A 10,767-nucleotide genomic window follows, 5' to 3' on the forward strand; every position below is an offset into this window, starting at 1 on the left:
CAAAATTAAAATAAAAATCAGTTTTGAGGAAAGTAAAAAGCGAATTAACTGTCTCAAAAGAAAGGGGCACCGTAGTATATAGGATTCTCCAAAGTTAAAAATAATTTCGGCCACTGACGTTGCACACCACACGGACGCCTTTGCGTTTCTCCGCGTGGAAACGCGGACGCCATGGCCGGGCTTGAACCCGGGTACCCCGGCACAGCTGTGCAAAAGCTGCATATATTGGAAGGGTGTTGGTGGGGAGACGGGCAAAAATAAACGTGAACACTAGAGCTTGAAAATTTTTTTTTTAATTGGTTTTGGGGAAAACGAAATGGCGCAGTATCTGTATCATATATCGTTGGACACCTGAACCGCGCCGTAAGGGAAGGGATAGGGAAGGAGTGAAAGAAGAAAGGAAGAAGAGGTGCCGCAGTGGAGGGCGCCGCCATCGCGCCGCCGCCATCTACGCAGCCACAGCACCGCTGTCGCCATCTGATCGCCGGCGCTAACCTGCTCTCGGAGTCTCTTTACGCCCTGCTGGGAACGATCGGCTAAGTTTCGGGTGGCTGATTGTGGCATTTTCTCTCTGCGTCTTTGCGCGGTAAGGCAGTAAGCCCGGACTATGTCCACCCAGTCTCCCGGCCAGGGGAGTTCCCTCTGGTCGGCTTCTCTGTCAACTGATCTCCTACCGTTGGAAGCTTTTTTGCGCAGTGGTGTCGGCAGTATCCCTGTCGCGCTGGTGCCTAAGGATGGTGGTGCTATCAGGATGAACAACCCTGGTGCTGTTCGGGCTGCTCTCCAGTCGACGATTTCTCATTATGAGTCAATCTCAGAGGTTCGCCAGTTTGGACGTGGTGGGATTCTGTGCAGATCGCCAGACCTCGCCTGTGTAAGAGATTTACTAAACTCCTCATCCTTTGCCTCCCTTCGGGTAAGTTCTTTCATCCCTTCTCATCTGGCGTGCACGAAAGGTATTGTACCAGGTGTAGACTCTTCCCTGTCTCCGGCAGAGACTCTTGAGCTTCTGTCGGCTGCAGGTGTTGTTGCTGTGCACCGCTGTAGCCGGGATGTAAACAACGTGCGGATGCCCACTGAATCAGTGATTGCTACCTTTGCCGGCACTTCCTGCCCCTCTGAAATCAAGGCATGGCCTCTAATTTTTCGGGTAGACCCATTATCATCTCGACCTCTGCAGTGTAACAACTGCTGGCGTTATGGACATAGCGCTGGCGGTTGCAAATCCAACTTGAGGTGTTGCACCTGTGGGGATGCTCATGCAACAAGCACCTGCACTGAGAAGAATGAGAAGTGTTGCCTTTGCGGTGGTGCGCACTCTGCAAACTACTCAAATTGTCCCTCTCGAGCTCAGGAAATTCAAATTCTGGAAATAATTGACAGGAAACGCTGTTCGCGCCGTGACGCTATTTCAGAGGTCAAAGAACGTGCCCGCGGTTATGCCGGTGTGACCGCTCGGCAAGGTGTCATGCTAGACTCAACGCTGACCCAGGCAATTGCGGCTGCTGTGGAGGCTTCGATGTCTAAAATGGTAGGAAAGATCGTCGCAAGTGTGTCGGAGTGCTTTACAAATGTTCTAGCGACTCAGATTACACATGCCGTGCAGGCTAGTTTGGCACCTCTTTCGACAATAATTCCCTCTCCTCTCATCCGGTCTCAAATTCCAGTAGCATCACAACCCCAGGAACAAACTTCTGTCACTTCCGCTGTACCTGCCTCGGGTACTTCGAGGGATGTTGATATAATGTATGATTCCGAGATGGTGGAGCCTGATGCGCGGCTTCTTAAGTGCAGTGGGTCCCCCATGTCTCATTCGTTGTCTTCTCAGGGCACCCAGCCCAAATCAAAGAAGAAGCAGCTTGGCACTAAACCCAAGGATACCATTTTGGAGCATGCAGTTGCTGCTGCTAGACTTTCGCAACCATAGCGTCGTTGCGAGTTCTGCAGTGGAACTGTCGCTCTATTCTTTCCGCTTCCACAGATTTACACTGCCTTTCTACTCAGCTTAATCCGGATGTCATAATTCTGCAAGAAACGTGGCTTTCAACCGACAAACATTTTCATATCAAAAATTATCGGTCATTTCGCCTAGACCGCCAGTCAAGAGGCGGGGGTTTACTAACTTTAGTCTCTTCAAAATTTTGCCACAGGGCTGTGGTATCTTTTCAACAAATGTCTCCTGACTGTGAGATTTTGGCAATAGACTTTGTACTTCCTGGGTGCTCTCCATTTTCAATAGCAAATTGTTATTTCCCCAATGGAGTCCAGGATGTTAGACCTCTGGATTTTTTACTCGTAAACTGTAAAAACCCAGTTCTCGTGGCTGGGGACTTTAATTCTCACCATGTGTCGTGGGGTTTTAGGACTAACTCATGCGGCAAGCGCCTTTGGGACTGGGTTTCTGATCACAACCTGATGTGCTTAAATTCAGGATCGGCCACTTATCTTCGCTCACACACTCAATCTGTTTTAGATCTCACGTTCATTAGTCCTGGAATTGGCGTAACGAATTGGTCGACAGTTGATAGCGGCACTTCAAGTGATCATATACCTATTCATTTTAATATCATATGTCGTGTTACTCCGGCGTCTTCTCAGTTACGGTCCCATGTAAATTATGACAGATTTCAGACGGCGTTGCGCTCTGCCCTTGCTCCAGTGTCTAACATCGCCGAGGTCCACCAGTCAGCAAGCATATGTCTGGCTATTGAGGAAAGCCGTAAAAAGTCGGAGTTCCTGGTGAGGCCAATAAAAGGGAATTCTTCTAACTGGTGGAATGCGGACTGTACAAGAGATTACAGGCGGAGGAAAGCAGCATGGAAAAAGCTTCTTCATAACCAATGTCCGAATAATTGGAGTGATTATAAATTTATTGCAGCCACCTTTAAACGCACAGTTTCTCGCGCAAAGGAAAAATATGACTCAGAACACTTAGATTATCTTTCAAAGGCGGGCAACCGACGTGCACTATTCGGTTTTCTACGGTCTAGGAAACAGCTCATGTCCTCTCATAATTTTCAGTCATTAGTTATGTCACCTGTAGAAGCTATCCAGGCGGTTGAATTAATAGCCACAGGCCTGCAAAAGCGGTTCTCGTCTTTACTACCTATGCGACCATTGTTGTTTGCACCAGTCGTACCAAATGATAATGCCTCACAAGTAAATCTATCAGAGCTTTCACAAGTTGTCCAGAGATTGCCAGCTGCTGCTCCTGGCCCTGATGGTGTTACCACAAAGATGCTCAAGATTCTATTTGAAGAGTCTCCCAACTCCTTATAGCACCTAATAAACTACTCTCTCAAACACGCTTGGATACCTTCTGAGTGGAAGCTGTCCAAGGTGATCCCTTTACTTAAAAATCAGGGTGGAGGCTATGAATTGGATAATATTAGGCCAATTTCTTTAACATCAAACGTGGTAAAGTTGATAGAAAGGTTGTTACTAATTCGGGTGTCAGCCATTGTGGACCGCAAAAGTATACTCAGCCCGTGCCAACTCGGTTTCCGGCCACGGTGTTCAATATGGAACGTACATGCTGATCTTGAGAGCAGAATTCTCCTTGCTCGTCGTCAACGCCTGGTCGCGGCTTTGGTTACGTTAGATGTCGCCAAAGCTTACGACAGTGTAGAACACTCCATCCTGATACATAGGCTACAGTCTCTTCAATTTCCAGATTATATAGTTGCATGGATATCTGCATTTCTTCATAACAGGGAATTCTTTTGCGTCCATAATGGTGTTCATTCAGAGAGGTATAGACAAACGCGAGGTGTACCGCAAGGAGCTGTTCTTTCTCCTGTGCTCTTTAATATTCTGTTAAGCTCAATTCCTCTCCACTGCCATGTACGCACTTACGTCTATGCGGACGACATTGCGTTTATTGCTGCTGCGCCGGATATACATTCTCTGTATGGTCTGTTGCAGTCATATTTGAATACACTTGAGCTCTGGTTGAGCTCATTACACCTGAAGTTAAATGTTGGCAAGTGCGCTACTCTTGTTTTCCCTCTATTCACTCCTGTAGTGGTCTCTCTCACTTGCCAGTTAAAAATAATACCGCAGGTTCAATCCCTAAAATACCTAGGGGTCATTTATGACAACAAACTCACCTGGCGACCTCACATTGACCATGTCGCGGCGAAAGGGGCTCGTGCCGTGGGCATGTTACGGAGATTATGTCATCACCGGTACGGCATGCGCAGAGATGCGCTATTAATGATCTACATAATGTATGTCAGGCCAATTTTAGAATTTGGATCAGTGTTGTTTTCAGGCTCGGCTACATATAAACTTCGCCCTCTCGTCCTTTTAGAGAGGGAAGCACTTCGCATGTGCCTCGGCCTTCCAAAATTTGTGGCTATCAATGTGCTGTACCTTGAAGCCCGCATTCCGTCTCTCTTATCACGACTTCAATTTTTAACCGTGCAAACTTACCTCAGGATCTATGAATCCCATTTCCACCGTTCCCAAAGCATTTTCTGTTCTCAGCCGACCTCCTTTTTTGGTGTCCCCTGGTCTCGTTTCAATTCCCCTCAGGTAGTGTTTGTGCAAAGATTACTTCAGCCTTTAGATGTAAACATTTATGATATCCTTCCTGCGCTTCGGAATGGGCCCACTATAAACATTGTTTTCGACGACATATTCCCAAAAAATGCAAAACTTTTGCCACCGAGTATTCTAAATGGCCTTCTAGAAGATCATCTGAGGACCCTACCAACCGATATAGCAATAGCCACTGATGCATCGCAATGCAATGAAAAAGCAGGTGTGGGAATATTTTGCTCCCATTTAGACTGGTCCTTTTCTCTGCGCCTTCCAGATTTCACCCCTATTTTTCAAGCAGAGTTTCTAGCAGTTGTACTTGCTCTACGCAAGCTAGACCCCTCTATTACAGCAGTTGCAGTAATTACTGATTCTTTATCTTTGTGTTCGTCCCTCGCTGCACAGGTTGACGGTCCCTTTTTATCAACTTTCTTATCCCTACTTCCTCCGCATTTGAGCCTTGTTCATTTAGTATGGGTTCCCGGCCACAGCAGTGTGACAATAAATGAGATTGCTGATAATCTCGCAAAGGCTTCCCTCAGCGGCCCTGTGTTGCCAATCATCCCGGCTACAGCCTACATTACAGCATCTAGATTTCGGCGACGTGCGTTTTTAAGCACGCAAGACACATCACTTTTAACATCGGCGGATTACGAGCACCTTAAATATTATTGGAACAGGAAAATTTGTTGCTCTCGGCAGCTTGAAGTATCACTGACGAGGCTACGCTGCCGCATCCCCCCTCTAAATTTCTATTTACACAGGTCGGGTTTGGCGCTCTCTCCCCTTTGTGCATTTTGCCGTGAGCCAGAATCTATTGAACATTTTTGGCTGTATTGTCGCCGATTCAACTCACTGAGAAAAAGGTTGCTGGAGGAGCCCTTGCAGCATCTTGGCCTTAGTTTGAGCAGCCCGCTCTTGCTATCATTTGGCGCCACCACATTTGGGTTCAGCCACAGATCTGTTTGCACCGCTGTTCAAAATTTCCTGATAGAATCTCACCGACTGCCTTGCTAAGTGTTTCCACCTTTTCTTTTCTATCAATTATTACATTTTGTCTAAATCATTAATATTTAATCACTCTCTTTATTATTATTCTTAAAATTTTAAAATCAAAACACTCATCCCTCTTCTGTTCATGACGAAAAATTCACCAGTGTTATGCTCCCACGTGCTTTTCCTTTTTGTTAACTGCGTTCAAGTGAATAGCCACCCGATTCTTGGCCGATCCCCCAGTGTGGGTATGTGCCATCTTTTGATAGGCTAACAACAACAACAACAACAACAATTTCGACCACCTGGGGATCTTTAACGTGCACTGACATCGCACAGCACACGGGCGCCTTAGCGTTTCGCCTCCATCGAAACGCGGCCGCCGCGGTCGGGTTCGAACCCGGGCACTCCGGATCAGTAGCCGAGCGACCTAACCACTGAGCCACCGCGGCGGGTACACTCGAGCTCTGAAATACAAGTTTTGGGGAAAGGAAAAGCGCAGTAACTGCTGTCAATGGACACATCAACCGTACCGTGGAGGGGAGGGATCAAGGAATTCGGAAGAGAAAGAAGAGGGCTGCGGATTTAGTAGTTGTTGTTTAGTAGTAGATAGTTACGAGAGACAACAAGGAAACCGGTGGAGGCGGATGAGAGGAAGCTTCGCCGAAAGCAAATTAACGCACGTCAGCGAGCGCGCGATCGGCTGACCTAATGCGCTGCACCACGCAAGACGAAATGTGTATACCGAAACAAATGAATTAAAATGATTTTTAAAAAATCACTAGCAACATAGAGCTAGCCAAAATAAAGTGAAGCAAAATACAAATGCAGAATTAAAATGCAAAGCATAAAATCATTAGTGAGCCAAAAAGCCAGCCTAAAACAAACCGAAATAATTGACACAACTTTGAGATGATGGGATGCAGCAAGAGACAAATGCATCATATGGAAATTTCCATCATCCTAAAAAGGCATTCAGCTTACACAGTTCATCGCAGCAGTGTCTGCCAATTTTTCCTATCACCTCTTCCTTTCTCAACTCCCTTCTGTTTGCACGCAGAGCAGTAATTAGTCGCTCAGCTGGTGCCAGTCAACAGAAGGTTCCTTCACTTTCCTGTTTTTTTTTTTTCATGCATTCGCTTCTATTGCTAAAGCGCGGCTAGCTGCATCAGATGGTAGGATTTCCATTGGGGCGTAGAGGCAATGGTGAGTTGCGACATTCCAGTATACCGATTGAGAGGAGGTTAGTTACATTCACCCATGCATGGATGCAGCAGGGGTATTCAAGGACTTTCACGATACTTATATGCTTTTCTTCTCATCCCCCTCTCACCTCCTCCATGTCTTTTTACTCACTGCACATTTCAGGCGCCCACCCTGAATGAGAGAGCTACTGGGTCTTTCCTTTCCTCATCATCAGCCCGACTATGCCTACTGAAAGACAAAGACCTCCCCTATAACTTTACAATTAACCGTGTCCTACTCCAGCGGCGGCCACCTTATCCCCACAAACTTTTTGATCTCATCCGACCCACCTAGCTTTCTGCAACCCCCTCCTGTGCTTGCCTTCTCTTGGAATCCAGTCCGCTACCTTTAGCGACCATCGGTTATCTTGCCTTAACATTGCATTACCTGCCCAAGCCCATTTCTTTTTGATTTCGACTAGGATGTCATTAACCAACATTTTTTTCCCAGATACACTCTGCTCTCTTCCTGTCTCTTAACGTTACACCAACCATTTTTCTTTCCATAGCTCGCTGCGTTTTCCTCAATTTAAGCTGATGGACCGCAGCGGTGGCCAAGTGGTTGAGCATCCGCCTCGCATGCGGGAGGTGCGGGGTTCGATCCCCAGTGCCGCCGGGTACCCACCGGTGATACAATGGGTACAAGCTTCCCCTGGCCTGCTGCTCTTCGTAATCAGGGTGAAATGCTTGGGAAATGGGTCTTTGACTACACCTTGAGCAAACGAAAATATCTCGTGCAATGGTGCTCTTGGCCACAAATGCCCTTGCGCCATAAAAATTTATTATCATCATCAATTTAAGTTGAACCTTTTTCGTATAACTTCCATGAGTACCGGTAAGGTATTAGCTGCTATATGTGTGTGCGTGCGTGCGTGCGTGCGTGCGTGCGTGCGTGCGTGCGTGCGTGCGTGTGTGTGTGTGTGTGTGTGTGTGTGTGTGTGTGTGTGTGTGTGTGTGTGTGTGTGTGTGTGTGTGTGTGTGTGTGTGTGTGTGTGTGTGTGTGTGTGTGAACACCAACAGTCACCGAAACCAAGGTGCATAGGGGATTGTTTCTATTTTTTTTAATTTGTAGTGCCAATCAATTGGAGAATACTTCGATTAATCTGTCGCTGAAAGAAAATTACTACTCCGTTTCATACATAGCTGTCTACACAGCCAAAGGTACGGAAGTAGTCCGTCAAAAAAAAACTAACAAAATGTGTCACTCCGCCTCGCGTCGTGGCTGAGTGGTACGAAGCGCGGGCATGTTTGTTCATTTTGTGAGGGGGCCCAGGTTCGATCCTCAGCGTAGGTTTGTTCTTTTTTTTATCTTTTTTCGGCGAATCTCTAGATAGAAAGTCTAAATGCGAGCCATATATAAGTGGCCTTTTTTGTTATCAAAATGAAATGACTTCTTTAATAAGAAGCGTGCTGTTAACTTTTTCCGCAGGGAAACGAAAGTGAAGTGAGAGTTGGCAACGGACGTGCTGAGAGGCGCTGTTTTTCGGTGTTCACGGATTTTTTCGCATGCTGCACACAATGAATCATTAATTGTGGGGTGATAGAATTCAGTGTGGCTTCAATTATTTTACTCCGCCAGAAAGGCCTTCTTTCTTAAACCTCACAACTGTCCGAGGGCTCACTCCGGTCATCTCGCCCACAATTGCGAGAACGTCACGCACAGTCTTCTCGGGGTGGAGCTTCCTTATGCTTGCGTAGACATTAACTATCACCGCCTTGCAGTCTTTAGAAAACTTTGGAGACTTCACCTTGGAAAAGAGGCGCTTCTCGCCTTTTGGCTCTGCTAAGGTGCAATCTAGCCACCTTAGCGGCGCAAGCATACCGAAACTACGCGAGCGACTGCCGACGCGACGTGCGCACTGGACCAGCGTGATTACCGTCCTCAGCGTCATGTCGCATATGTATTGTTGCGCGAAGTGGTGCAGCACATCCGGCAAGAGTGGAGAACATCTCTTCAGATTTCCTTCTGACCACAGGTATTTATGAATTCACTGACTATCGTATCCCTCTTTGCATAGCCGTTGGCGACCGTTGTGCCTTTGTTTTGACCGCCCTTGGTCGTTACCATTTGAAATTGCCGACGGAATAGAACTAGTTTTACCTGGCGCTGTTTACTGCAGTGGCTTTGGTTTTGCGAGATGAGTTTGATAAGTACGTTTAAGGACATTAAAGCAAAATTAAGGGAAGGTGCTGCAGTTTGAGATGGCCCAACAGCCGTTGCCTCTCATAAGCGTGGGACCGTTAGTTACCTTGCTTGCTTGTTCGCATGTGTGTGTGTGTGTGTCTGACTCACTGACTTTTCTCGCTGCCTTTAAAAGCTTATTCCCCGCAGATTCCAGTGCCCTCAGAGTGTATTTTAAATATGAATATTCTAACTTCTGTGCCTATAGCGTCGTCAGCGGAGTAATTGTAATGCTCAGTTTGGCTGTTTCTTTACGGAGTTCAGCGCGCTTGAATATTATTTCTTGCGTGTTCGTGCATGGTTTCTGCAGCAGTGATGCACGCCACATAAATTATCGAGCTGTTCAGACTAACACCACTAGTGTTGGACACCGCGCTGAAAGTCCATTGCACGCCGTGAGCCGCATATAGAAAGTCCGCCGGTCTTGTTTTTCTTACTTTTACCGGAGCTTTTCCTCGCGATATCCGCGCTCAACCACCCATGTACTCCGTGGAAGCGTTTCTCGAAACTATTGCCTACCGTAGTGCTGCCGCTCCAGCATTGTAAATTTCGCTCCACACTCCACCCCGGCTGTCCTCTACGCTGCTCGCTCGCGGGGCGCACGACTGACCTTGGAGGGCTCTGAACTCTCCGCATTATTCCCATCTCCTCACATATGTCTCTTATCTCGCGCCTTGTCCTTGACAGCTTTTGGGAAGCTCGCAAATAGTTTCGCCTAGTACGCCGGAAACGCTCGTTTCCGGCGGGTGGGTGAGGGGAAGGCGAAGGTCGCTTTCTTCTTGTCTGTGTCTTTTTTGGGACATTTCCCTTGCTTAAGCACTTTTTTCCCCTTCTTCTGGACCCATGCTATTTGCCTGCACCTTCAGTTTCTTGAAAGAGCAGTGTTTCCTGTTGATGTTCTGCTCACATCCCTTTCACACTTCCCATTTGATCACAGTGAAAGCAAAAGATGAAAAACTGTGCCTACTGGTTCATTTACCTGCTGTTCTTAATCCAGACTTCAAATTTGTGGGCAAGCAGCTGTCTGCCATAGCATAGCTACATTGGCACTTGTGTTTAATGGAGGAATTAGAAAAGAACGAATCATGGGTGGTGGTTAGTATGCAGTTACCTAGAGAAAAGTGTGAGTGGAATAATTGCTATGATCAGATAGAGCTTAAGTCTGCAGTGAAGCTCTGTCCCCATTTCTATCTGCTGCACAAAATTATGCCGCACCCAAAAAGCAGTTGGAACAAAGAACTAGTTATTGTTACCTAAACCAAAAGCAGATCACAAAAGAAAACATAAGCTCAAGAATTTTAAAGGTTCTGGCTTGTCGATCATAGCCAGACATTAAAAAGGTGATTTCATTCATCGTTTCGATTGGCCAGCATAGCAATAGACTAGCAGGCTGTGGCACATTGTTACAAACTGCTGTCTTATTTTGCTTGCATCCTGCCACAGTTGTTTTCACGCATATATGTTATATAATGTTCGTACCCCTTTGCTGTGTAAGGGGATGCTAATAAGCATTCCTGAAGTGAGGTATGCAAACCTTTAAAATGTATGAAATCATGTTATTTGGCTGTTTTTCAGATTCTCCATTTGGCTGAAATATGCCAATAGGCTTGAACTCCTGGAGACACCAAGGGAAAAGGTCTACAAAACATACAGGCTCTGCTCAAAGCACTTCACGAGGGATTGCTTCACTAGTGATGCCTGCACAAGGCATCCTTCCGTGAAGTCCCTTCCGTGAAGGTGCATGAGCCTCGTCTGAGAGCCTTGGTGCACCCGGGTAAGCAGAATTCCTCTCCCAGTAAATTCTTC

The sequence above is a fragment of the Amblyomma americanum genome, chromosome 3, assembly GCF_052857255.1.
Source record: "Amblyomma americanum isolate KBUSLIRL-KWMA chromosome 3, ASM5285725v1, whole genome shotgun sequence".
NCBI classification, from domain to species: Eukaryota; Metazoa; Arthropoda; class Arachnida; order Ixodida; family Ixodidae; genus Amblyomma; species Amblyomma americanum.